This window comes from Gavia stellata, chromosome 7 (genome assembly GCF_030936135.1).
Source record: "Gavia stellata isolate bGavSte3 chromosome 7, bGavSte3.hap2, whole genome shotgun sequence".
Classification (NCBI taxonomy): Eukaryota; Metazoa; Chordata; class Aves; order Gaviiformes; family Gaviidae; genus Gavia; species Gavia stellata.
In genome coordinates, this window is record NC_082600.1 from 2,779,296 (window position 1) to 2,806,935 (window position 27,640).

A 27,640-nucleotide genomic window follows, 5' to 3' on the forward strand; every position below is an offset into this window, starting at 1 on the left:
GGCACCTACTGATAAATTACTGTGCTAGTTACAGCATAGCAGCAGCCTCTTTGCTGTAACGGGTGTGCTGAGCCAGCTGCTGAACCACTTGAGCCTTAACTGCACTCAGTTATTATCCCCAAACCTTCATTTTCCAGCCAAGACCCCACTCTTCTCTCCCTCCTACCATCATTATTATTAGTGACTCATCCTAGTAAAGACTGAACCTTCCTGGCTGATGTTGAGAGCCTCAGCTGCAAGAGCCAAGTGAAGTTAAGAAGAAGGTTAGAAATACCACCTAGGTGAAGCCAGCCGAAGAGAAGTAAGGAGAAAAAGAGGAGAGAGAGAGAGAGTTTAAATGTGCTGCAATTTGAAATGCAGATCAACTAATTCTCTGGATAGTTTACAGATGCCACATCTCGGAGCGGTACTGTTGGCCTGGCAGGTGTGTGCTGAGGTTTAAATGACGTTTTTCTGATGCAGACAGCTTTTCTGACTTTGAATGCTAATCGCATGTTGCATTTGGCATGAAGCCTCTTCTGTTGCCTGGGCTGAAGTACCTCTGCTTGATCGCCTCTGCTGCTGCATCAGCCTCCTTTGGGAAGTTCCCTGACCTAGAGAGGAGAGGAATTTCTCTGCCAATTTCAGAGAAAAAGCTTTTCCTTGAGAAATAGAATCTCACATTTCCAAAAGTTTGGAATTTGTAGAGGAAAAGAGATACTTACTATCTACAAGACTGAGTTAATGTAACCGTTGCCCTGCAGAAAAGTACAGATTGATATACTAGAGAAATGAAAGGAACAATAAAAGTGGAACAAAAGCAGATGGAGAAATGGTTGAAGTGATTAATTGTGAATCAAGGAGTGGCAATTCATTTGTGCGTGTAATCTGCAATTTGCATAATCCTGTACTGAAAGCCAAATTGTTCAACCATTATGCATATTCATGCTTGATTCAGGCAGACTCAACTTCTTCAGGATCTGAGCACCTGCTTATGAGATTTTACTGAGCAGGGGTGGGATAATTTGTGTGTCTAAAGTTAAGCATGTCTTTTGCTGAAAGAAAAGTTATTTGTGGCGGTATTTGGAGGAAGGTCGCATCTGATCTGACCGTCTAGATGGTAAATCAGGTAACTATAAGTCCCACTTTCTCCCTTCTAATAGCAGAACCTGTCCCAAGTAGCTGGGTGAGGTTGGGAGCCTGAGAGAAGAAAGTCTTCACTCTTTTCGCTAAAGCACAATCAAGCAGTGCTGTGCTTTAGGGGGGGGGGGAGGAGGGGGGGGAACAAAAACAAACAAAAAGGCCCCAACCAAAAAAGTCCACTCTTAGACATGAATTATCAGCCTTTGTGCAGCAATGCTGTGATAAATCTCTGCATAGCTCATACTTGAAGAAGCACTTTTGACTTTAAAGAAGAATTAAGCTGAATTGGAACCAATATTTGAGCTTCAAAATGGGTTGTATCATGGAATCAACTGCAGTCCCTGGTTTTGTCATTGTTATTCAATGCAATTAGGAAAAAAAATTATACAGAACAGTTCAGTTACTGTGCTAGAAAGCAGGATCTTATGGGAGTGGTGGAACATGTTAAGGGCAGGTTTGTACCCAGACTGGGGTAGAAGTCAGTCCTCTTGTTTATGCCTTGAAGGACTATTGTAATACACTATATTCAATTAAAATATAACAACAGAACCCCAAACCCACTTATTTTTCAATAAAATGATCAGGTTGCTAATGAAAGCCACGACTCCAGCATGTTTTTTGTTTAAAGCTATAGTTGCTTTTCCTGTCTCAGACAGCTCTCAAAGACTGTGATTGTGGGCGAGTAGGGTGCCAGGCTTTCTGTGGCAAAAAACTTAGATCTGGATTCATGCGGATTTCCTTGATACATACAGACTGACTCATTTCTCTTATTTTTATTTTACCAAGAAAAGCACAATGAAAAATGAAATGAAAGATACCCCCAGCTGCTGTCCAGGTTTCTTCATCTCTTTGGCATTTCTTTTTATCTCCAAGTAAATCTGAGGGTGATAGACTTGGAAATACAACATGACCTAAGACAAATGGAAAGATCCCTCCCCATTACTCTCACTTTCCCCTTCCCTTCAAAGGCTCTTGTTTTCATCAGTTATAGTACTAATACTTGTAGAAAAACCTGAAGAAAAATACCCCTGACTGATGCACAACCATCACGTCCTTCATGCCCCGATACAGAAAGCTTACAGTGTTGGGAGTTTTCATTAGCAATTAGCATTAAGGAACCTCATCTCTCTTTGTGCCTTTGGAATAAACATTGATTATTTCTCAGTGGTGGGTTTTGTTCACGAGTTTCGACTTTCGAAACAGAAAAAACATCCTTTTCTTTCCCTTTGCTCCTGCAGTTATGCAAGGGCAGAAAGCTCTGAGTCTTTGAGACAGTCTATGATCTGATCTCTGGCTGTAATTCATGCCAGGAGACTCTAATTAATCCCCCTGGGGAAGCCCCCTGAAGGGACAGTTAAAAGCAATAATCCACTTAATGCCCCCATTGCATCAAAAGTGTGTGCAAGCAATTTGGCTGGCCCACCCTGGCCACAGCATGACCTGAGAACAGGGTGAACACCCAAGAACGGGGAGCATTTCCCGGTGAACAGGAGAAACTTGATGGCTCATTGCCAGAATATTCCCAGGGAAGAAAGCTCACCTGGATGTGACATAAGCAAGAGGTTTATTTTTGCACAGTAAAGCCAGCAGGTGCTGTGGCTGTACATCAGCGTAGCCTGTGGACATCGGCGTAGTTATTCTGATTAGCGGCACCAGTGGAGTCTTGCAGCCCTGCAAGGGGACTGCAGGGGATCCCCCCCGGCAGCTTCTGAGAGCTCTGCACTGCTCCCCCAAAACAGAACGCTGATTTCACACTAGCTGTCTTCACGGTCCCGGCCGTCCAGCCAGTCCCACACGTGCCGGCTGGAGCTGACCACCCGTTAGCCAAGCAGGTCTCGGTGGGCTGAGGACGCAACTGGAGATCGCTTGGCCTCTTCAGTCCAGCCTGGGGCTGCAAGAAGCCCCATCTGATTTATCGCATTTAAAGGAAACTTTGTTTTAGTCCTGCTGTAGAGCACCAATTTTTTAACTCCACCTGCACTCCTTGTCATCCTTCCCAGACCCACTCCTCTGCTGCTTAGCCCAGCTAACGTCAGGGCATCCCGCTATCCGGATGCATGGAAATGGCAGTACCACCTCTCCCTGGCTGCCTCCGCTTCACAATAAAGCACTTATTTTTAATGGCTTATGGTTTTGCCTTTTTTTTTCTTTTTTTTAATGAGAAGATTAAAAGAAGAATGTTTGCACTGCCAGACCACACCACCACATGGTATGAGGGGGAGCAGAGTAAAAGAATGGGAAAAACCCATTTCCCCAACTCATTCAAGTAGTTTGGACCAGTTTAAAGGAACAAAGTTTATGTTATAACTTCTAACTGACTCATCAGGCCAATCAATTTTGCAGAACACATATATATTTATCTGAAATGTTTGTAAATTAGGTAATGGAGGTTTTTCTAGCATCATCTCTATTTATAAGACATTAGCAACACCAGACTGTGATCTTTTCAAAGTTATCTTTAGCAATATTGTGATTCTGGTGATGTTATAATGTTACTGCAACATTAATCAATAGGAGAAGTCATATGCTAAGGACATCATGAAGTTACTAATCAATTGCTGTTGCTTGAAATGCACATACATATTATGTAGTTTATGGATTAAAATATCATGTTCACAGAGAAAAGGTAATGCTTTTTGGATAAGTGATCCTTGACATCCATGCTTTATCTTGTTTTCAAAGCCAGAAAGATCAGCTGTAAATAAAGGAACAGCATAGAATTTGGCTTTTGTTAGAAAATGTAATCCGTGATTCCTAATAAAGGATTCTGAACAGATATTCTGCCAATATACAGCATTTTCTGTAATGTTAATATTTCTGTGAGACTGTTGAAAGGATGAATCCAGTTGAAGAATTTGTATTTAACTCGTTTTTGGATTTATCTAAATCTAGCTGCTGATAAGCCTGGTTGTTAAAGCCAAATGGAGTTAGGGAGCCTGCATTGAAATCCCATCAGGCTGCCAGGAGGCTCCAACACGTCTCTGGTGTTTCCCGGTGAAGGCTCTCCCTCCACATGAGGCTGCTGCAATCTCAGCAGCCCTTCGCCTCCTCCTTTCCTGAGCACGCTGGCACACGGTCTCAGGGCAAATTTAGACAGAAACCAGCAAATTAGGAGCACAGATAGATGCAAATTGCTGAATTCATGAGTAAGCCCAAAGAGAGGTGGGATTCAGGAGATCAGCCTTGCTCTCAGGTTTTTTCTCTTGGCTGTGTTGTGAATAAGGGCTGCTGAGACTTAAGGTACTTAAGAGAAGATGTAAGTACCTAGTTTTCTGGTTTACCTTTCTCTCCTCAGACCAGGTTCCTAAAATTAGGCTCTGCACTCAGAAATCTATGCTTTGTCATCAAAGCAGCTCTGCTCCCACACTTTCTGCAGGTGGTCACTGTTTCTGCAGTCCACATTTTCCAGGCACCAGAGTGAGACCCGGACGATTGGTTTGCAAATATCCTGAGCTGCAGCTGAAGTTGGAGGGAATTGCTCTTTGAATAAAAATTGCTAAATCCAGCTAAGCACCCTGAAACATCAGATCCAAGGTCTCCTAGCCTGGGTATCCAAGATCAGTGAATAACTGTAAATGTAATCTCATTGTGCCTCACTTCCCTGTCTGAAAACAAGGGTTAATAATTGCCTCTCATCTCACTGAAGTGGCAAGAAAATAGCCAGATTGAATTTGTGAACTGTTCAGCCACCGTAGCAAGATGCATCAGAGAAAGAGCCTACAGGAAATTAATAATTCTGTCTTCAGAGCAAGGTTTGAAATGCGTGGAGCAAATCGAGCCTGGCTGACGCACTGTGAAACAAGGGAAAACGAAATACAGAATATCTGCTCAGCCGGTGGAGAGCAGTCCATCCCATGAGCGAAATAGAGAAAGATGTTGCATGATTTTATGCGGACACACACTGAGATGAACAGATGAAGACTGTCCCTAGGGGCCTGAGCCAGGAATTTTTTCCCAGCCTTAACATGAAGGGCTCTATTTTGCAGCTTTAAAAAAGATTATTGAAATTTAGAGACAGCTGTGTGCATGTGAGTTGTGCCATATCTGCACCCACCTTCTTTAGGGAGTCCAGGGAGAGGGAGTTTGTCCCAAAGCAATTTGTGCTGTTCCAAGATCACTGTCTAAAAGATGGATAACTCACCTGCAGAGCGGGATGACTCCTTCTCCAAAGGTCCCTGACTCTCCTGCTCATTATCAAGGGAGGTCAGATGATTAGCTGGGGAAAGGTATTTAATTGTTTTCAATCAAAGTTATGGGAGATGAACCTGTGTGGTTTTATAAATCAGTTTTAATTTACTGTATGTGTCAGTGTTTGGTGGGTATTTGAAGTAACTCATCATTTTTTGGTGGGTATTTGAAGTAACTCTTATTCATGGGTATAAAAATATACTCATAGCAGCGAGATGAAGGCTTTGACCTCTAGACAGACATAAAAGATGATTTGGTTGATGATTTCTGTGGTTTATAATAATGAATGCATTACTGATGTCAAAGGCAAGCAACACAACCCATTCAAAATGTTTTCCAACAGTGCCAAATACTTCAGACCTTGAAGGATGTTGGTTGATGAAGTTGTATATTCCTGAATGATGCCAGCAGCAAAGACAAATGGGCTTTGTCAGCTGCCCAGAGGGAGAAAGATCCTCAAAAATTCCAATCCTCTCCTTTCAATGGGAATTCTGGCAACAAAATACCTTATTCCCTCCAGGATACCTGTGCACTTCCTTCTCCTAAGCAAATGTAATTCCCTTCAATGCAACTCCAACTCTGGTTTCTCAGTATTTCACAGGTGGGTCCCTTTGTAATGAGTAATTGGCACCTGCCACTTAGTCTTTTAAGATGTTGCGTTGCCCTTTACATGCTGCTTAGGAATGATGTCAATCCCTGTAAGGGGTTTTTCTTCTGCTCAGTGGAAAGCCACAGTCTGGGCTGACTTGCAGACACTGCTTAGGTCAGGGCAAATTTTGAAACGGAGCTTCAGTATCTGTCCTGAAACCCTATGGAGGAAGAAGGTATTTTGTACAAGGCAAGGGGGGCAGCTTGTAAGGCTTTCTTCTCCTCTCTTACAGTAAAAACTGCAGTAGCCCAAGTGCATACAAACAGACTGCCAAAGTCTGGAGGAATAAGATTTCACAGTGACTGAGTCCTGCTCAACATGTCTGTATTTATGCCAAGAAATCTATTCATCTAAGCTGATAATAAATAAAGTATATTATGCCATTTCCTGATACCTCATCTGATTCATTACATAAGATTTTAATGATAGTGGTAAAGCAAATTTCTCCCTTCCTGACGGTACTTATGCACAAACTGTGAAAATTATACACCCATGATTTGATGCTGTTGTAAATCACAGGGCAATTTATCAATTTTTATTTTTCCCTATAAAGAGACTGAATACTTTCTATCACCATTGATAAACAGAAAAGCATATGCACGTCTCCAGTACGTGTGAGAGCCAAAATCCCTCTCCTATGAAATACAGCTTCAGCCATAGATCCTCTCAACCAGCAGTTGCAGACCCTCCCAGCTGTGCTTTTTTAGGCTCTGTGAGATCTTTGTGCTTCAGACGTTAGAACCAGCTGTAGTGCATGTTCGCTAGGAGCTGCTAGAAGGTGCAGGTTTGCCTGCCTGCTCCCACACTGGGCTTGCAGGACTACCTTGCAGCCCCCAGCAGCTCCTCGTGGTGGTGGAGACCTGCAGCCCTTACCCCTCCCTGCAAAGCTGTTTTTTCTGGTGCTTCCAGTTTTATACTAAAGATTCCTTGCGGTCTGAGCTCTTGCACAGTCTTCTCTTAAACCAGCACCTGGGAGCGTGGGAAGACTCGGTAAGGAGCAGCTCTCCAGTAAACACGGTTTAAAAATGAAACCGGAGTCTCCCAACACCTTCTCCTATGGGGAACCTGCAGACCAACGCTGCCAAGGAGTTAAATTCTCCCCTTTAGGGACAGCAGCACATTAAAGGGACTAAAATGCCCTTCCTGGGTGCAGAGACTGTTAAATCGAGTAACTTTTCCAAAAAGCTGAAGAGCGTGACTGCAAACAAACAGCAGCAAAATGATCCTTGCGTTGTGCAGAGCGAGCCTGGTGCCTGCGAAGGGTTGGCAGCCTGAGACACCAAACCGTTAGCCTCGGAAAAGAAAGACAGCCTCTAAGAGTCAATGTGCTGGTTGGATGATCAGGCAGGTGGGCTTCTTTTCATGGCTGAGTCAGGGCAAAGAGGAAAGTCACAGCAACATGCCTGAAGCCTCCACACAGGAGGCTTTCAGAGGCACGTCTGGATGTCCACGCTCGCCAGCTGGATGTCAAACAAACCTTCTCTGCCCTCATTGTCTTCACAATGCACCTGCAAGGTTGTTCAAGAAAAACAGTTCTAAACTAAAAAAAGAAAAAAAAAAGATTGCATTTGCTGTTAGATTAGAAACAGAGGACTAAAAGGGACCTCAGGGGTCATCAAGACCACTTCTGGGGTATTGCAAGTGACCACACAATATTGCTCATTTCATAATTGTTCTTTAACTTCTCAGACATTGCCTTTGAAGAGCAGTGATGAATATATCTCTCCGACTTCCTAAGGCTGTAAGATAATATCCATAAATTGAACTTTCTTATTGGAAGTTTAGAAGTTACCAGTATCTAAATGGGTTAGAGATGTTTTGAGTATTTGTGTCAATGTTCATCCACAGACTGAAAAGAATGTGGCTGTTCCTCCAGTTAAATAGAAGTCTCAGTCTCTTGGGACGCTTTTCCAAAATTTGGACCAAAAATCTAACCGAGTAGAGATTAACTATGAAAATCCCTTTACATCCTGTTAAGCAATGCTACAGATCCCACAGAAGCAGTGACCATCCTCGGCCAATCGTGATACACCTGTGCTGAGCTGACAGTGAATGAAATGCCCTCCTCCAAACAGTATTTGAGGCAAGCAGAAGATTAAATGAGCGTGTATGTGATATATACTGATCTTTGGTTTAAATTTTCTTTCGTTTATTTTCCACAAATAAACACACTCTTCTCCTTCACTAGAACTTTGTGCTGGAAGACAAGAGCTGTTGTTTTTGTGGTGCAACACAAAATACCCAACTGAGCCTCCAGGCATTAACTTGATGAAAAGAAAAGTTGTGCCCAGGTAGTATGACACAAAATTCTGTTTTATTTCACCCAAACAAATTCTCCACTCCCTACTTTTCTTCCTGTCTCTTTGGAGAAGGACAATGTCCCTAGAGCTGCTTTTGTTAGCAACAGGATGAGGTCCGTGGACAGTGTCTCAGGGCAGTAAGGCTCAGAAATATAGCATGTTACTCTGTTTGCCAGCAAAATTACATTATACCATGCCATTTCTCATACAGAGAAGAGCTCAAGCATTTGTATCCCATCCAGTTAAAGCAGATGTCTTCACTATAATGAGACAAATGCTCTAAATAAATTGAAATCTGTTGAATCTAGACTGAATGTAAGGAATGCATACTAATCCTCCACATCGCTTAAAATAATAGCTGCAGATCAAATTAGACCTGACCTTGATTATACTAATTTTTCATTATAAATAAGATACTATTGTCCTATGCCAAATTCCATAACTTGTGTCATATAACATTTATCATTTGAATCAATTCGCTATTGAGAAGCTGATACAGAATTAAATTAACCAATTTTATTATCATTCCTTTCTATGGCATATTTATTGTTTGGGTTTGTAAGAAATTACAAAATAAGGCTTTGAGCCCTGCAGAGGGTTGATCTTAAAATGTCCTCAGAGTTGTGATGTTTTGCTTGAGTTATCCACACCTTTCCCAGCATGGAGATGCAAGAAAAAAATCCATCACAATGCAGAACCCTTTCCTGTGCAGTCAGGCAAATAGTTTTGACGTATTTCTTGCATGCTTTTAAAGTATAATTGGATTGAACCACCAGCAAAACAGGCAATTGTGGTAAAAAGTCTTCATCACGAGACCACGGGTTATAAAACCTGTGATCCAAGGTGTTTGAGCTCTGGCTCTCGAGATTCATTAAATGCTCTTCTAATTATCCCCTCTATAATCAACATGTCATTCTGCACATCAGACTTGGCACACACCCTCCAGCTAAGGTTTACCTTCACATGCGAGAAGCTTTCTGACACGAAGGAAATGGAGACAATAGCTTTGAAATTAAACTAGCATTTTAATCATCTATTGATCTGTTGTTGTAATGATGTGAAGCTACATCTTACAATATGACCATCTGTAACTTGCAGTTGAGAAATCTGAAATCATTTTGACTGTGAAATTTTTTTTTGAGAAGGCAATTACGGAGGAGACAAAAAGCTTTTTTGTAATTTTCTTGTTTAATAATGAAAAAACAGATGTAGAACTGAAGGTGAACAGGATTAAGCCACATTATCAAAACCTCTAAAGTAATTAATCTGATGTTTGGGGGATTTGTAACCTGAACTAGACCAAGCCAATCTTTTCCTTTCCTTCCTTTTCACTGTCAGCAGCTAGACACTGCTGATCTGATTCCCTGTTTAAACACATAATGGAGTGTGTGGAGGGGACCCACCATTCATTTCAGCGTGGTGCCCCACATGTGGTTACTTAGAGGAGTAGGTTTTGAGGTTTTTCAGCCCTCCTGCTACACATTTGTAGTCCAGCAGGTAACAGCAGAGCAATTCAGCTGATTCCCAAAAGGTTGCTACCACGCATATGCTATCTTATGCTGAAAAGCAATCATTTTTGCCTGTGGCTGGATTCAAGTAAATTAGCACAGTCAGCTGTCGGTCCCACGGGTCAGATCTTGTTTGTGCAGTCCGATGGGAATACTGCACCTTTGTCCACCCAGGGGCTCCCTTGCAGAATTAAGACATCACAGACAGAGCAGCAGACTGTGAATCAGAAAATCTGCCTTCCAGTCCCAGTTCCGTTACCCATTTTTAAATAAACCTGTACCATTTTCAGCAACACTTTCCACTTGCTTTCTGCAACAGGTACGCAGACTGCAAGTCTGTTGGAGCAGGGCGTGCATCACTGCATGTGCTAACACACAGCACTCAGTTCAGATCCGCACTTAAAGCCTTGCTCACTGATTTCATGGAAATCACGGTAGTGGTGTTTGTCTTGAAATCATATGCACTCTACAGTCATTTCCAAAACCCAATATTGCACAGGTCATTTAGAGGACATCTTAGAGCCGGGAGAGATCCTACCCTTATCATTGAAACTGCGATGAGGTATCAACTGAGCAAGTCCATGGGAAATGGTGAAAAATGCATGAGAAGACGTTAAATTTCATATTAGATATTCAAGAGTTATTGATAGGGAGATGCTTGTTAGCCAGGTCTGCTTCCTCTGTCCCTATTGCCAGGGGCTTTCCCAAGGGAGGAGTGTCCGGCTCATTACTAATGTCTGTATTGTGGTATCGCCAGCTTCAAGGAGAAGCAGTATTACGGAGATTTCTAAAGGATGATCTTGCCTTTAGAGACACTCAAGCTAAACCAAAAATAAGACATTGCACGTGGACACAACGGAGTGGAAGAGCGCAGGTCAAGACACGGACAATGCTCATCACCACCTGAGCCATTATCACTGTGAGCAGCAAAATAATTTGGTTCCTTCCAGGTGTGGCAGTGCATTACTCTGGCTTGCCCATGGCATCTACAGCCTGAATGTTAGCATATTAAGCAATGAAATTTTAAATACTGTATTTATTGGCGCATTATTTGATTTTATGGTAGGAAATGGACTGGAAAATGTACAGAAAATGAGAATAAAACTCTTTTATATTTTCAGATACCATGGGATCACACTGTAAAGTTGACATGATAGCCTCATTACCTTCTTTCTCTCACAAGGGTTATTTTACCAACTGCTAGGAGTTAGTTAATTGGTTACTGTGGCCTACTACAGATTATTCCTTGATTAGTTCTGCCTCTCTCATTTCAGGAGACTGAAGGGGCAATCTGCTTGAGGCCTGCGGCTTCTTCTCTGGGAGGCCTGTGTGGATATTATTCAGGCGGGAGGTTTCAGAAAATAATAAGCCAATACCATTCTGCTGTCGCTGTGCAATTAAGTGCACTCTATAAAAATACAGTGTTTTGTCATGACCATTTGTTCAATCACAAAAATCCAAGAAGATAACCATGTTACTCTCTCGCATACCAGCTTCTTCAAAAACGTATTTACCAGTGCGTTTTTGCCTGCTCTGAAGGTGAACTGAAGTTCATCTTAAGTCTTTAAAAGTTGTCTGGTGCCCAGCCCAGAGGGCAGAAGTGACTAACTGTGTCACCCGCAGCAGTGGTGGCTTTGTGAAAAGCTTCATCCTTGAAGCTCTTGATGCCAGCAGGCACTATGGTGAAGAGGATGGTCTGAAGGCTTAGGCGTGGGGAAGGACCACAAACTCTGTTCTTCCTTCGGCCAAGCTGCGTGCAAGGTTTGCATCTCACTGAACAACACAGAATCACAGAATCACTACAGTTGGAAAAGACCTGTAAGATCATCAAGTCCAACCATCCACCCAACCCCACCATGCCCACTAAACCATGTCCCACAGTGCCATGTCCACACATTCCTTGAACACCTCCAGTGATGGTGACCCCACCACCTCCCCGGGCAGCCTGTTCCAATGCTTCACCGCTCTCTCAGTAAAGACATTTTTCCTAATATCCAGCCTAAACCTCCCCTGGTGCAACTTGAGGCCATTTCCTCTTGTCCTGTCACTTGTTACTTGGCAGAAGAGACCAACGCCCACCTCTCTGCAACCTCCTTTCAGGTAATTGTACAGCCGTATCCAGTTTTCAAATGGGAGTCTCTTAACTTTTTTTTTATAATAGCTCCTTTTCCCTCTCTTTCCCGTGATTCTCACAAACCAGTGCTGATCACCCCATCCCTGGGCCTCTTTTGCACTGAAAACTCGGCAGCTCTGTGTGGGACAGATCCAGCTCTGGCTTAAGCTGCATGATTCAAATGATACGGCAACTTCATTTACACCAGGGCTGAATGCAGCTCTAATTGTCTGGAGGTGATGAATGGGGGACACCATGCTGTGCCAATGCAGGTTGTGTTTTGGAAGATGGATAACTCTTTCAATCTAATAGCTCAAGTACAGCAGTTTAACCCTGGAGTGCATTTTCCAATTGTTATACCTTGCTTTAACCACATGATCCAATTGACTTTAATGGCAGTTGAGCAGGTAAAACTTCTCTGAAGCTCAGAAAATGTATCCTCTGATGTCAAAAGAGAACGCATGATACTGAAAGCAAATTAGGTATCCATCCAAACCACTTGAAATATGAAAAAACATACAAAAGGAAAGATAATTTTGATCTTTTTTCCCACAGGAAACTACAGAGCAAAGCAAAAGAGTAAACCTGGCTTTCATCAGCAAAGCCATTGTAACTGTTCACAAATAAGATCTGTATTAATGAGTTGGTCAAAATCCCAATCCTCCACTATATTTAAACACCATATATATTTGGCAGCTCTTAATTAGACATTTAATCAATTACTTTTAATGGAAGAGGATTGCAATTATGCAGTATTAACAGATACCTCAGCATATCAGAATTTTTGTACAACTGGTGCAACAAGACTGTTTTGAATCAATCTTTATTTTCTGGATTTAATGTTTATTCATAAAAATGGGTCATCTGAAATACCAGTTTGGCCTTTGCATAATTTTCAGTGTTGCAAAAAGCTATAATTGTGGCCCTACCATAAGAAGAGGCTTTGCAGGAGGAAGGGCACGTCTACTGCCCATTGAAGTCAACGGGAGAGACATTGCCTGCCGAGATCATGATGAAAGACCTGAGAAATAGAGAGAGGAGGGGGCAGAGATGACAGAAAAAGGCATAGCGGAGGGGACAAAAATAATGGGGTTGAAGTCAGCAGGAAGGACCGGCCGGAAGAGCAATGAAGGAGAGCTGTTTTGCATGCTGAGTGAAGAGGAACAGGGCAGGGGGCTGAGGTTATGGAAAAAAAAAAAGCAATAGCACTAAAGCCTCAGAGAGACAGACCTGGATCTTTGTAGAAAAGTCTTTATAACCAATAATGTAATACATTGCAACCAGGTCTTCTCTGACCCACCTGCATGAACCAAGTGGCTTTCACAGGCATCAGCCTACCATGGAGCATATCTCTCATACCACCCGCTTGGACTTACAAACCTGTCCATTTGCAGCAGAAATTAGAAACCCACGCACCCTTTTCTAAGAGATCTGGAAGACAACTTATGTTTATTTGAAAACTCTCTCTTTTGTTGGGGGGGAAGTCAAGAATGGATCCAGCCAAGGCATCCTATTACTATTGTTGCTGTTGTTGTTGTTGTTATTAGTATTATTATTATTATTGCTATTGCCATTATCGTTAACACTACAATTTATTTTAACATGCACAATTTACTGTGCCTTGAAAACATGATCAGATCCAATGGTGAATATGTATATATACCATATAAAAAACCAACTTCAACTGTCAGAAATCAGCACAGTTCTGGTTAAGCCAGCTCCAGTTCTGTCAGCTGAGGGCTTGACTCTTTACATGTACAGTCTTAAAAAAATGAACAACTCCATAATTTCTCTGCCACACATTTCACTTCATCTATGTTTGACTTGGAATAGTTTCATCCACAAATGTAATCACCATTTTGGACTCTTTGAGAAATAGTCTGGCAAACTACATCACCTTGAGGATCATGTATAGGAATAAGTGCTCTTTTCTATTTGTTCAGCTTTACAATATTTAGTCTCAGAGAGGACCCCTCTGTTGCATCTTATTGTTTGCTCTCAGACACTCTCGCTTGACAGATCATCATTTGCTAGGGATATCTATCATTTTGACGAAATGAAATGAGCCATTTGAATTTTTCAGACGTCAGAGATGGACGCAGAAGGAATTGTGCGTTTATGCGCGTGCCTTGGGTTGAGGAAACTTAGGAAAATCCCTAAAACAGTAAAATTAATGGAAGAAGAATTGGAGAGTGAAATGAATCTTTATAATGGAAGTTGCATGCCAACTGGTTGCATGCCCTGGTTTCTATCACAGCCATCAGTTTTTCACTCACCTGCCCAAAATACCTATTTACGGGCAACCCTGGACAAAGATCCACGCTGATGGTGCTGGCTCCCTGGTGAGACACCTGGACCACTTGGCTCTGTGACCCATCAGCCTGGGAGAGGAAGGGCAAAGGACCAGCTCGCTTCTGCACAGGTCGCACACTTTGCAGGAAGCTTTGGCATGGCCATGCATGAGGTGCAGTTGCCTTCCCCACTGTGCCACCTGGCCAGTAAGACAGAGGATGGACTTGGGGTTTTCCCTTGTCCTCTCTCTTCCAGTCATCATGTGCTTCTGAAAAGAAGGGCTGCACTGTGTGCTCAAATGCTACAGAAACCAGCAAGAACTCCTCCAGCCATCAAAAAAAGGTTTCATCAGGGACTGCAGTCAACAAGAAGACACCAATCTATGGGAAACTGGTTTTCATTCATGCTGTGTGTTACACGGATCCGTTTAACTTTCCCATTTAACATATTGCCACTGTGCATTATGCACCTGTTTACTTTCTACTGCCACAGTTTTGTATTAACCATGTAGCTGATAACACAATACTGGCTGGCAGGATGGAGCACTGCGTTCAGCTCTGGGACCCCCGACATAAGAAGGACGTGGACCTGTTGGAGCGGGTCCAGAGGAGGGCCACAAAGATGATCAGAGGGCTGGAGCACCTCTCCTATGAGGAGAGGTTGAGAGAGTTGGGGTTGTTCAGCCTGGAGAAGAGAAGGCTCCGGGGAGACCTTCTAGCAGCCTTCCAGCACCTGAAGGGGCCTGCAAGAAAGCTGGAGAGGGATTTTTCACAAGGGTATGTAGTGATAGGACAAGGGGTGAAGCTGAAAGGACAAGCTGAAAGATGGTAGATTTAGATTAGATATAAGGAAGAAATTCTTCACCATGAAGAGTGTGGTGAGGTACAAGAACAGGTTGCCCAGAGAAGTTGTGGGTGCCCCAACCCTGGAAGTGTTCAAGACCAGGCTGGACGGGGCTTTGAGCAACCTGGTCTAGTGGAAGATGTCCCTGCCCATGGCAGGGGGGTTGCAACTAGATTATCTTTGAAGTCCCTTCCAACCCAAACCATTCTATGATTCTATGATTACCTGTCCTCTCCTTTCACAGAATTTCAAACCCCTAAACAGCAATCATTCAAAATGGGCTGATATGCACAAGAATCACTCAACACAAATTAATAGGGAATCTTTTTGATTCTGATTTTGTTGAATAATGTCAGGAGATTAGATCACTTGCATTAATGCACAGCCTGACAGTATCTCATCAGCACCACCACTGGCACTGAAGACTATTTGTGAGCTGGGTGCTCCTTCTCTTATGGTTGCTGTGTGTTATGCCTATGCCATAGCCCATACTCCTCAGGGCACAGAAGACTACAGTGGTCTTTGCTTCTGGAGTAAATGGGCCCAGCCTTGGATCAGAGACCACATCTTTGATTACATTCCCCTTCTCATTATCTTGGAAAGGGGTGTGAGCATCTGGTCAGTTTGTCCCATCCTGCAGCTCTCCCAGTACAACAAAATATAGACTTAGATTTGATTTCTTCCTTTGTCTGCGCTGGGTCATATATCTGAGCCTTACTGCAAAGGCACAGTAAGGTGCAAACCAAGGGTCTGCGCTGTGTGAGGAAGGATCTATAGCTAGCATCACCCAAAACCCCACCACCTAGGTGTGCACCCTGGGTGAGCTTTCATCCGTGGATGGGTGCTAGAAGCAGCACCAGTACCACTGGGGCAGCACGGCCAGGGCATGAGCTCCCTGGCTGCCCCCACGTCGGAGGGCAGCTGTGGGACTGTGGAAGGCGGAAAACACAAGGAGAGAGAAGGCAACATGCAATTAGCGTGACATTTAATGATGGGGCAACAAGGAAGAGGATATTTCCTGAAGTAGCACAAAGAGCCAGGTTTGCTCTGTTACTGCAGCAGCAGAGGACTCGCTGCCCCGGAGCCCAGCAGCAGAGCAGTGGTTCCCTCTGTGCAGTGCAGAGTGTGGAGATGAGGCACCTGTTCAAAACATGCTGCAAAAAAATGTCGCTGACCCCACATAACAGACGCTGCTGCATATTCCCGAGTGCCATCTGCTGGTACCTCATCTACTTCTTTTGTATGCAACTGTAGTCCAATGTGGATGTTACTCAGCGATCTGACAGCTGCAGCTTATCTTGTGGCTTGCAGTTTCCCTCTCCGTACCCTCAGGCATGATCTAATGTATCGGTTAACGCTAGATGGCATTTTAATTTCTTCACGTTTTGAAATTTCAAAATTTGGTTCTGTTCAGCATTGTCTAGAAATGTGCACAAAGGGTCAGATTCTGCTTCTCTTCCCTTTGCCTCATCCATACACATGCACCTATACAACTCACAGCTAGGGAGGAATCCTCCAAGTCACCTGGTAGTCATTGCTCTACTGTCTTTCCACTCCTGCTCCCCTCAAGTTAGGGCCCCAGCTCAAGCTGCATCTGGCTTATCAATGCACTTAATAACATGCTTTAACTTTTGGTCAGCCCTGAAGTGGTCAGGCAGTTGGACCAGATCATCGTTGCAGGTCCCTTCCAACTGAAAGAAAAAAAGCTCTTCAATTGACACTGTAAGACAGAGTTACAGTCATTAGTCAGTCTGGACTTCCCATCAAAAATGTCTCAGGAATCAATAAGTCTCCATGAAACAGTCTGGCTTCAACAAAACTTCATGGTCTGATGAAAACAGTCCTGAAAGCTCCTGCATTAGTCTTTCTGAGTGAGGATATCAGACTGCTACAATTATTTCTTCTTCTTAATAGCTAGAGGTTGCTACTGCTCCTACACCTCAGCTGGCAGCAGTTGGAGCTGGGGTGGCTACCCTTATCCAGAGCAGCCCTCGAGCAGAGCATCACACCTTGCACCAGCCGCAAGCTGAGCAGCGCAGGTGACATCAGGCCCAGGAGACACTCCCAGGGATCTCCCCCAAAAGTGATACTTGGGGAGCAATGGCTGGTTCTGCTGGACCAGCTTCAAGGCCAGAGTATGGAGCGGTGAAAGTAGTAAAGGGGTAAGAGGAGAAAGGCAATGCCAAAGTGACCAACTTTTTTCTACCAGAGCCTTTTGCTGTGTACACTGAAGTCCATGGCCAAGCTCCCACCAACTTCAGAGACAGCAGGGACAGGGTCTGGGTTTTGCATCACCCTCATTGCACCTCAAAGCGTACATGCCCAGAGCATTCATCCATGGCACCGACCCACATCTCCTGGCACCAGGCCTGGGCACACGATGGCCAGTGGCCACCAGGAAATCCAAGAAGTTGCACATGAACAACCACCACTGAGTGTGGGCAAGGGGAAACCAGAGCACACATTTGCAAGGTGGTGTTTAAGCTGCGGGACTTGTACGAGAGTGTGGGGGAGTGTGAAATGGCAGCACTGGGCAGTACCCAGATGGATGAAATGGGCAGGTCAGCTACTGAGACAGAGAGCTGTTTTATGGTGGTTGAAGAGCAGAATAAAGCTTTAAGGAAGCTATAAAATATTTAATTACTTCAGATTCTCATTTGAGTCAGTGAAGAGTTACGTTTTCAAGTCCATCTGCCCACATTTCCATTAATAAAATAATTCAAAAAGTCATTTGAGAGGGAAAACGCCAGCGCAAAGCCAAAACCAAAGAACAACTCAGCAGTGACCCAATAATTAATTTCTTTCCTCCCACTTCTCCTTAAATAAACTCTAGCTGAAAATCAACATGCGTCTGGCTCAGCCTTGGCATTGTGAGCAGGGGCTGCAGCAGATAAATGGATATGCTGCTCAGAAGTACCTTTAGAAAATGCCACCCTTCAGGTGCCCATACAAATACTAGAAGTTACTGAACAGTTATTTTACCTCAAATGGTTAGGACCCAGTGACTATTTGACTACTTCGTTTTCAAAAAATTTAATCTGGATGGCTTCTTATTCATTAAATTCTCTAGGATGCGTGTCTGAGTCTTTAGCGCAAGGGAGATAACCTACCAACAGATGATATCTAAGAGACTGAAGTGCCCTATGCCCTGAAGTAACCGTATGAAGGGACAAGTGAGGGACTACTTTGAAAATGTATGTGTTTGTCCTCATGGGGACAGAAGTGCAATTTTGGGCACCCCAGCTCAAAGATGTTGAGAAACTGGAAAGCAGCCGGTGGAGGGCTACCAAAAGTGGCAGGATGCCAGGACTCATAATCTTGAAGGACAAGCTGAGGAAACTCAGCACATTAAAAACCTTTTCATTACAAGTGTAGTGTAAGCCTTAACAAGTGATAATCTCACCTCGGGCAGGATGGACCATGAGAGGACTTCTCCAGCCAATACTTCTATGGGTCAATGAAAATATGTGCTTACTGACGGTATAAGGGGCCTTAGCTCCACTGTCCAAGACTGCAGAGTCAACAGTACTGGAGGCTGCCACTGGTGTAAAGCAGATTAAATTATTAGACAGAAAGATACTGAAGAACCCAAGAGTCAGAAGTGGATCCCAGAGTAGTCAGCATGGACACGTTGCATCTACCGCTTCCCTGTGCTGTGCCTGAGGTCACATCTAGACTTCCAGGAAGGTCCATTCCTCACTCTTGGAGCTGAAAAAACATATATTAAAGCTCCATTTTGGAAGAAGCTTTGCAATTTTAATGTGGTTTTTTTTTCTTTTGTTTTCTTAAGATTCTGTGTTTTTTAAGGGGTTACGTTATTCAGCTGGCAGCCAAGTTGCAAAAACTGAGTGTGATCACATTCTTGCTGGTGAGTTATGACCACTGATGAATTTCTTAGGAAAGTTTACATGCTGCAGTTGCCTGATGAGCATAGTTTTGGAAGAGCTCAGGTGGCCATTCATGGGCTCTACTTTTGGAGGAATTTACACCAAACCTGGAAACACAATGCAGTAGAGAGAGTACTGGTTGAGTCACTAGGAGCTGGTCTTTGCAAAACCAGTAACTCTACCACCACGGGTCTTCACTGGCATGGGAGGCAAGGACTTTTCCCTGGTATTTTTGAATAAACAAGACATCAGTTTCATCAGTGGTGCAGATAATGTCACTACAGCAGTTTCTGAGCGGCAAGGGAGAAAACCTGGGGAAGGATAATGCCTGCTTTCAGCACTGTTGTCATTAGAATTGACATTCCAAGTGTCAGAAAAATCAGTTTATGATGAGTTGAGACATACGGTAATTAATTTCAAGTACAATTTTGTATTATAATGAAAATTCATGCTAGAGAGGCTGACAACAGAAAATTTTAATTACAATAAAGTAATCTACCAAACTGCAGCAAAAGAGTTACTTTCCCCCAGCAATTACCCAGTTGTACACACTTCATAAATGCTGCGAGCTTTTAAACTTTATCGGTGTCATCTAGGGTCTCTCTCTCCTCTTTTTCTTTTTTTTAAGACTGCTTTTAAGTAGGTTCTCTGTGGTTGAGGTGAAGAAAAAAATCATTCTAATTATAAATGTATTTACTTTTGAATTGTCCTTTAAACTGCAAATTTCCAAGTCATCATACCTATATAAAAAAATGTAAATGCTACACTAAGTTTTATAACAGTTGCACTATTGATGCCTTAATTTTCGGGTCATGCTTTTATCTCAGCTCATCTTGCCAGTGAAAGGATCATTTAAAACTGAGTGGAGGATTATGTTATTCAAGAACAAGCATCGGGAGTTTTGTTTAATGGTGGTTATTTCATTTGTTGAAAGCATCACTGCAAGCATAAATTTTTTAAAAAATGCATTTTGACCTTCTGTGTAATACCTGAAGTTTTCAATTTTAGCCTGAAGTTTTAAGAAAAGGAGATTAATATTTTACATATTTCAAAATCCTGAAAATATAAAAAGATGACCTTTACTTTGTTTTAGAAAAGGAAGGAAATTGGCTACCTCTTTGGTTGAAATCCTCTCTCATTTTTAGATGAGCTATGTATGTGCTGAGTTTTCATTTTTAATTGAAACTTCCAACAAAAATTAAAGGAGATACACTTATGCAAAATGTCCATTTATGTCCAAATTAGTAGCAATAACACTACAAGATTCGAATGAAAAAACTAAAAAGGTGGATATTTCGTATCACAATATTCAGGTCTGTAACTTTTAGTGCATTTCAAAAGGGTCTTTATCCTGAAGGAAAAAAACCTACAGAAATTATTTACTCTGGCTTTTTTTTTTTCCCCCCCAGGCTTCAGTGTGTGTTGTGTTGAAAAAGTTTAATGAATTAAAGACCAGAAAAAAATTTTTATACAATCTATTCTATTTTTGTCAGAAATAATATACCTGCAGCAACTGTCTAGCCAAAATGCTGCATATACCATCGCTTGGTTCTGCTTGGTGAAATTTCTTGGATGCTAATACTGAGAGCTCTGCATTTCCTTTTCTCAGATATAAGGATAAGCAGAAGAATCTGTAGTTATATCTTTGCGTGTGATTTGTACCAGTTGTAGAAAATAGCTGACAAGATTATTTTCAGCCAAAATTATTTATGCTGCAGGGGCAAAGCCAAATTGTAGCTATGAAATTCCTGACCATTGCCTAATTTTTAACATAACTACGTGTTTGTTTGTTTACTAACAGACCTGGCAGTATATCTATCTGACTGGTAGAATGAAGTAAAAGGCAAAGTTTTAACTTGGGATGGTTAGAGTGAAATCCAATCACTGCAACTCAGTGCGCCACTTAACATGAAGGACAGGCACACCATTGCAAAAATCATAGTCAAAAGGATGAAAACCCCTAAATCACTTGGGTATTCTCGGAAAAATGCGACACCAAAGCTTGAATACTCTTAGATAATGGAAGCTGAACTAATCCTACAACAGATTCAAGCTACAGAAACACAAGTAGGAGCAGTGTCAGAAGTGATAGGTTGACTGTAGAGATACTAAGTCTGGTGCTTTGAAATGCATATATTTGGAAAGATGAGAATTTTTAAATTATGCGCTGTTGGTAGGAAAAAGTAATGGTTTTTATTAGACTGTCTGATGGTCTCAAGTCTGATAAAGACCAACATGAAAAGTAGGGATGTGTTGGAAGCACAAATTACCCTTCAGAGCATCCTCATTGCTTGGAAAGTGAAACGCCATTTTGTTGCACCAGGGTTTTGGTTTCTAAGTCATTCAGGAGTTGACCACCCTATAGTCATAGAAATAACATTTCCTTTCCAGGGTACAGAATCACAGAATCACAGAATCACAGAATCATTAAGGTTGGAAAAGACCTGTAAGATCATTAGGTCCAACCATCAAACACCAACCCCACCATGCCCACTAAACCATGTCCCGCAGTGCCACATCCGCATGTTTTTTGAACACCTCCAGGGATGGCGACCCCACCACCTCCCCGGGCAGCCTGTTCCAGTGCTTCACCACTCTCTCAGTAAAGACATTTTTCCTAATACCCAGCCTAAACCTCCCCTGGTGCAACTTGAGGCCATTTCCTCTTGTCCTATCACTTGTCACTGGGGAGAAGAGACCAACACCCACCTCACCACAACCTCCTTTCAGGGAGTTGTAGAGAGCGATGACGTCTCCCCTCAGCCTCCTCTTCTCCAGACTGAACAACCCCAGCTCCCTCAGCCGCTCCTCATCAGACTTGTGCTCCAGACCCCTCACCAGCTCCGTCACCCTTCTCTGGACACACTCCAGCACCTCCATGTCCTTCTTGGAGTGAGGGGCCCAAAACTGAACACAGCATTCGAGGTGCGGCCTCACCAGTGCCGAGTACAGGGGCACGATCCCCTCCCTACTCCCGCTGGCCACACTGTTTCTGATACAGGCCAGGATGCCGTTGGCCTTCTTGGCCACCTGGGCACACTGCTGGCTCACCTGGGTAGATCAAGCTATCCGAAATACCAAATAGTACCTGGACAAGATGCTTCGAAATTTGCTCTTTAATTGCTACACTGCTGTGTAGATGCAGCCTTAGACACAATTAAAAGTTCAGTCTATAAAATTTGTTTGTTTTTATACTTTTAACTACTGGACCTGTCAAATTTTAGATTTCCCCGGTTACATTTTCCACCTGCACTTTCCAAAGAGTTACTCTATGGTAAATTGCATAGTTTTAGGGAATGCTTAAATAGAACACTTTCTTCAGTTAATAATCTTTGCAAAATAAAGAAGTTGAAAATGTGCATCATTTTCTTATAACAGTTAGATGACTAAACTATTCTCTCAGATGTCTGGAAAAGATTTGAATGTTCACTCCTTGTCTTGACTTATTATTACGATAAAGAGATTGGCATTTCCACATGAGTCCTTTAATGACTTCCTTCTGGAGAAAGCAAACCATATCCACCACAGATTCACACAGAATATGTCAGTACTGAGTGGGTGCAATAAGGATTTTGTTGCGTGCAAACAAGGCTGCTTTGTTGGCATCGCCTTGCTCCTCTTGTAATAAGGTCTTTTAGATTTAGGAGAGTAAGTAAGTCTGTCACTGATAGCCTGTGATAAAAAGCTGAAGGGAGAGTTCATGCTGCAGATTCTCACTAGCACTAGGCACTCCCAGAAATGTTATATATTTCCTTTTTCTCTGATAACTGAAAGCCAGGATTTTCACTCTGGATGCGGCTGGGAAACAGAAAAGAAGTAGAAAGGAAAAAGTCCAGTGAAATGCTTTACGAAGGGTCAAAGAAGAGTGTCTAAAAGAAAAGCAACCAGCAAAGAGTGCTTTAAGTGCTTCTTAAGGGTAATAAAGGTTTGTTGTAAAACAGCTACCATTTTGAAGTCTAAAAGTGTGCTACTCCACAGAAAAATTATTTGGGAGGCTGCCCAGAGGGGTTACAGGGAGCCTTAACAACATAAAATTGAGTCCTACAGGAGCTGGCCAAGGGAGTGAAGGAAGCACGTATTTTCACCTGATGAAGGCAAACGTATAAGCAGCGAGCATACTAACCAGCACCTTTGGAAAACTCTGAGGGGACAAACTCAAACCATTGCAAGGACTTGAAATAGTCCATTCCCAAAACCTGGGAGAGAAGGAATCGCCCGAGGGAGGAGCACTAAGGTTGACTGTGCTCATAACTGATATGCTGTCCCTGGTACAGATCCGGCCGATTGCAGCTGGTGTTTCCCAACGAACCTGTGGGTTTACTTGCTGTACTTGCTATATTTTATGTTGACAGCTTTATCTGCACAAAAATGGAGAGAAGGAGAGATCTGCAGGACCGTCAGAAGGAGCAGCGCAGGTCACTGTCCTCTAAGCCTCTTTTCATTGTTCAGACATAATCAAGTAGTAATGTCTATGATATTGGCTTATGGAAGCTGTTTCCATGTACAGCTAAGACACCATAATCTAATCAATCATGATAGTATTAATAGGAAAATAAGCTTCAGTCTTAAAGAAAAAGAAAAAAAAAAGCCTTAGTTTCTCAGAACAATCTAGGTAAAATGGAAGAAATTCAGATAGTATCTGAATTATCACCAGATATTATTCTGACAATAGCTTCCTTTTTTTTCCTAGCCCACCTTGGCCAATATTTTTGTGTCTCTCCAAAGCATCTCAGGAGATTACCCCATGGGTAGCACTGCACAATGGAGAATTCTCCAAGTTGGAGCTGAAGGAATCCATTCTGCAAATGCATCTTTTGACCTTGCTACAGCAAGGACTAGCAGAGAATTTGTGGAGTTATTCTCCAAAGCCATGAATACTCACAGATCTTCTTAAGTCTACCTGAATTGGCCCTGAAATATCTTTTGGTAATAGTCACCCATGGTCTTCCACTTCTCTTTGTGTGGGTTATATATACTTCAATCCATATAGCTTACATGCAAGTATTTGACAAAGCATATGCAAGTTCCATTCTTCCGTACGTGCTCCAACTGAATATATGTTTGGGTACGCATATGCACATGCTTGGGTGATGAGCAAGGTAGGGGACTTAAGATATACACATTTGGCAAAAAATGTTTTGCCCAAATTTCTTTAAAACACTTGGGAGGACAGTAATGCCAGACTTACTTGGAGCCAATCAACATGACACAACTTGTTCACCTCCATGTGCCTTGCATCCCATAAATCCTCTGCAAGAATACATTCCTGAAAGATGGGAGGTCAAAACTAATTCATAGGAAGGAAATGACTGATCCATATGGTTCCAGCAGAAGAACGGAAAAAAAAGCCCCAAAGGATAATTTTAAACAAAATGCTGGTTTGGCAGTAATGTGGCCTTTAGCACTCCTGTATTTTTGTTACTCTGCAGAATATTACTAGAATGAGAATCTTTCCACTTTGGCACAGGGAGTTACAGCCTGATGCAGAACTACGTGTCAAGTATTTCTTGTCTCTCTGATAGAATATTTTCAATGCATTGAGTACATTTAGCAAGTGATGGCTGGAATAAAAAGTGTGTTTGCAAAGAAAATTCTGCTGGATATTCAATATTTAATAATGAAGTTCAAGTTAGCCTCTGGTTTTAAGGTGCTTTGATGTTTTGGGTACTTAACCTCTACATTTTCATCCTGTAAACGGTGTGTGGGAAGGGTTGAGGAAAAGCTTCATTTCACTGCCCTACTGTTTTGATATTTCATAATCCATTCTCACTGTTGTTACCATGCAGGCAAACCTCTGAAAATCCACAGACAAGACATCATGACTGGTGATTTCTTTCCCTGCTACAAGCTATTTGCTGAATTCACATTAACAGATGCCCGCTGAACTCCGGTTGGCTGACATTATCAATAAAAGTGCATAAGCGTAAATGTTTATAAAAGACTTTTCTTTCTGGGAGTGCCGCAGCTTCTGGAAAAAACCAAAAATTTCTGGAGCCATTCACGCTGGATCAACCTGAAACTATTATTTTCGATGTCACCCCTAACTTCTGCCTGTCAGCCTTTCAGGCCACCTCTCACGATCTTCACGATCTCCACCTCCACAGCTCCTTCTCCTCAACTCCCTGCCCGCTTCTTCCTTCGCCATCCCACCGCCCACCTGACATGCTGAAAGGGTAGCTTCCCTCTCATGTCACCTCATCCCTGATCTTTTTTTAGAGCTGCAGAAGGAGTAGAGCAACACCAATTAGGCCCACAAATTCTTGCAGGAGTATCATTTAGCATGGAAAGAAGCTTCTAATTAAAGGTTTGCATATAATTTCTCTCCTCTTGTAACACTTCATCAGAACTTTCCAATCTTAAAATAAACTAACTGGTGACTAATGGTAAGAGGAAGAGATTCATCTGAAATTGCTCACTTTGTTTTCAGGGTTGTCCCTCTAGACAATATCACCGATTCCTTCTTTGTTAGAAAAAGTGGACGAACATAGAGATACCCCACCCTACCTTACCTGCAGTAATTAAGGAGGGGGTAGCGTCTACTGTATGTTGGACTTCAAGTAACTTGAATACGTATAGTTTCAAGTCCTTCATTAATCAACATAAACAAATATATTAGTAATGGGCATGATATAGACAAGGACATGAAATGTTTAGGAAAAGAGAAAGAATTTGGGCAAAGAAGATAAATTGTGAGTTTTGAGGGACATTTTTTGATCCCAGCTCAAGATTGTTAATGCTCAGCAGTTATTCTCAAGCAAAACCCACTAGAAATTTGGACCTGTTCTATATGTTATATATTTTATAGAAAACAGATTAACTATATATAACAGTGTCTTCTTTTCATGGTCTCCTGTGTCTAGAACATGACTATTCACCAACTATTCAAGACTGTAGAAATAAGGAAGCCAAGCCAATTATTTTAGTCCCTGGTCTGAGGATATAAACCATCTGCATTCTGAATTTGATGGTGATGAAATGGAGTATAATCATTTATCTGGCCTGAGTCTGAATATTGCCTCCTGACATATCAAATTAGAGATTAGAGAACAAGGAAGCTGTATTTGAAAAGCAGGAGACATCTTGGCAGTTGGTGCGTTCCTTTTTTAAATGAAGTTTCCAGATGCCGTTTGGAGGAAGCAGCCTCTGCAAAGATGTGTTGGATGTAGATGCAAGTGCGAGTAAGCAATTAAGTAAACTACAGCTTCACACAGAATGATAAAATGGGACATAAATAGTAAGTCCTCCCCTAATTTTAATATGTAACTTTTTGCAAACAGGATATGTTTTCTTGTGCTCAAGAAATAGGCCTTTTAAATAGAATTCACGTATTAATAGTCCAGATATTAGATTTTTTAAAAAAACTACCCTGATGAGTTTTGACCAGAGACTTCTTATATCTCTGGGGTTTGTTCTATCATGGTTTAGAGAAGTCATAGAAAAAAACACATTCTCCAACATCTTCATCCTTATCCCAGTTACACATCAAGAGAAAATCCTTAAATCTCCTCATGCCTCATTATGGTGCCTTTAATTCATCATACTTTTAAGATCACTGAAGTCTTTTGAGGGAGGTCGAGTTTTGCTTGAGGGATCAAATAATTTAGGTAGTCTGCAGATGAGCATTGCTAACAATAGAAACAACGCCACTGAAATAGACAAAAGCAATTTAAATAACTTCTGTAGGTGGTAAATAGCCTGCTCTGGTTTATTTTTGTGAAAATTTGTACTTATCAAATTATATCTGGAATAAAAGGAATATTAGACATTCCTTTTTATGCCCAGTATCTAGTAAAAAAAAAAAAAAAATTGTAAATTGTGTAGTAGTAAAAACAGAAAGGGGAAAAAAGTAGGAAAAACATTGGGAAGTCTAGTAATTTCTTTTCTCAATGTTCTGTTGAACATAATGGATTTATGATAGCAAATTATACAACATAACTTCTGCGATCAAATATTAAGCTGTGTTTGATTTGAAATACATACAGCAATATTATTTTTATGTTCGGTTCTTGATTTTTAGGTAGCAGTGTGTGAGAGCGTACATCAGTACGCCACAATTAGATGATTTACAAATGAAACTGCAGTTTCTTTTAGACAATCTTATCCTATTTTGCATGTCTATTATAGTTCACGAGAATTACAAAGACATATCTACTGACAAATGTAGATGATTTTTAAACCTGAAAGTATTCGTGATCTTCTGAGTATTCACAGAATCAATCATTTTAATGATTTGGATGAGACACAGTATTAATTCTGAAAACTTCTATTCTGAATGAAAAAAAGAGCTCAGGTTTAAGTCTGCCATTGCTGTTCATTGGAGAGTGACATGTCCCATTTGTGCCTGGGAGTTGCTCTACTGGGAATTCAGCACTTGGATGACCGAAGCGCAGACAGACCACTGAGTTATGCTGTCTGCAAAGGCTCTTGCCCTCAAATACTTCCCAGCTGCTCAGATCTTTACAGGTTTGCTGTAGGCCTAACCATAGTGAAGTAGGCAACTTCAAATAAAAAAGGTCAAAATTTTCACCTGATTTCCAATAGTACAAGACTGACTGAAAGCCCCAAAGTAAGATAATAATATTTCTGAAACACTTGGTTGCGTTGTAACTCTGGATATTTCTTCTAAATAATTTATTTGTATAGAAAATTCATTAAAAGTGGATTTGGCAGTCCTTCCTCCATGTCTCATCTCCATCTTTTCCCCAGGAGCCCCTGTGCTGTAACACAGCTTTTTTACC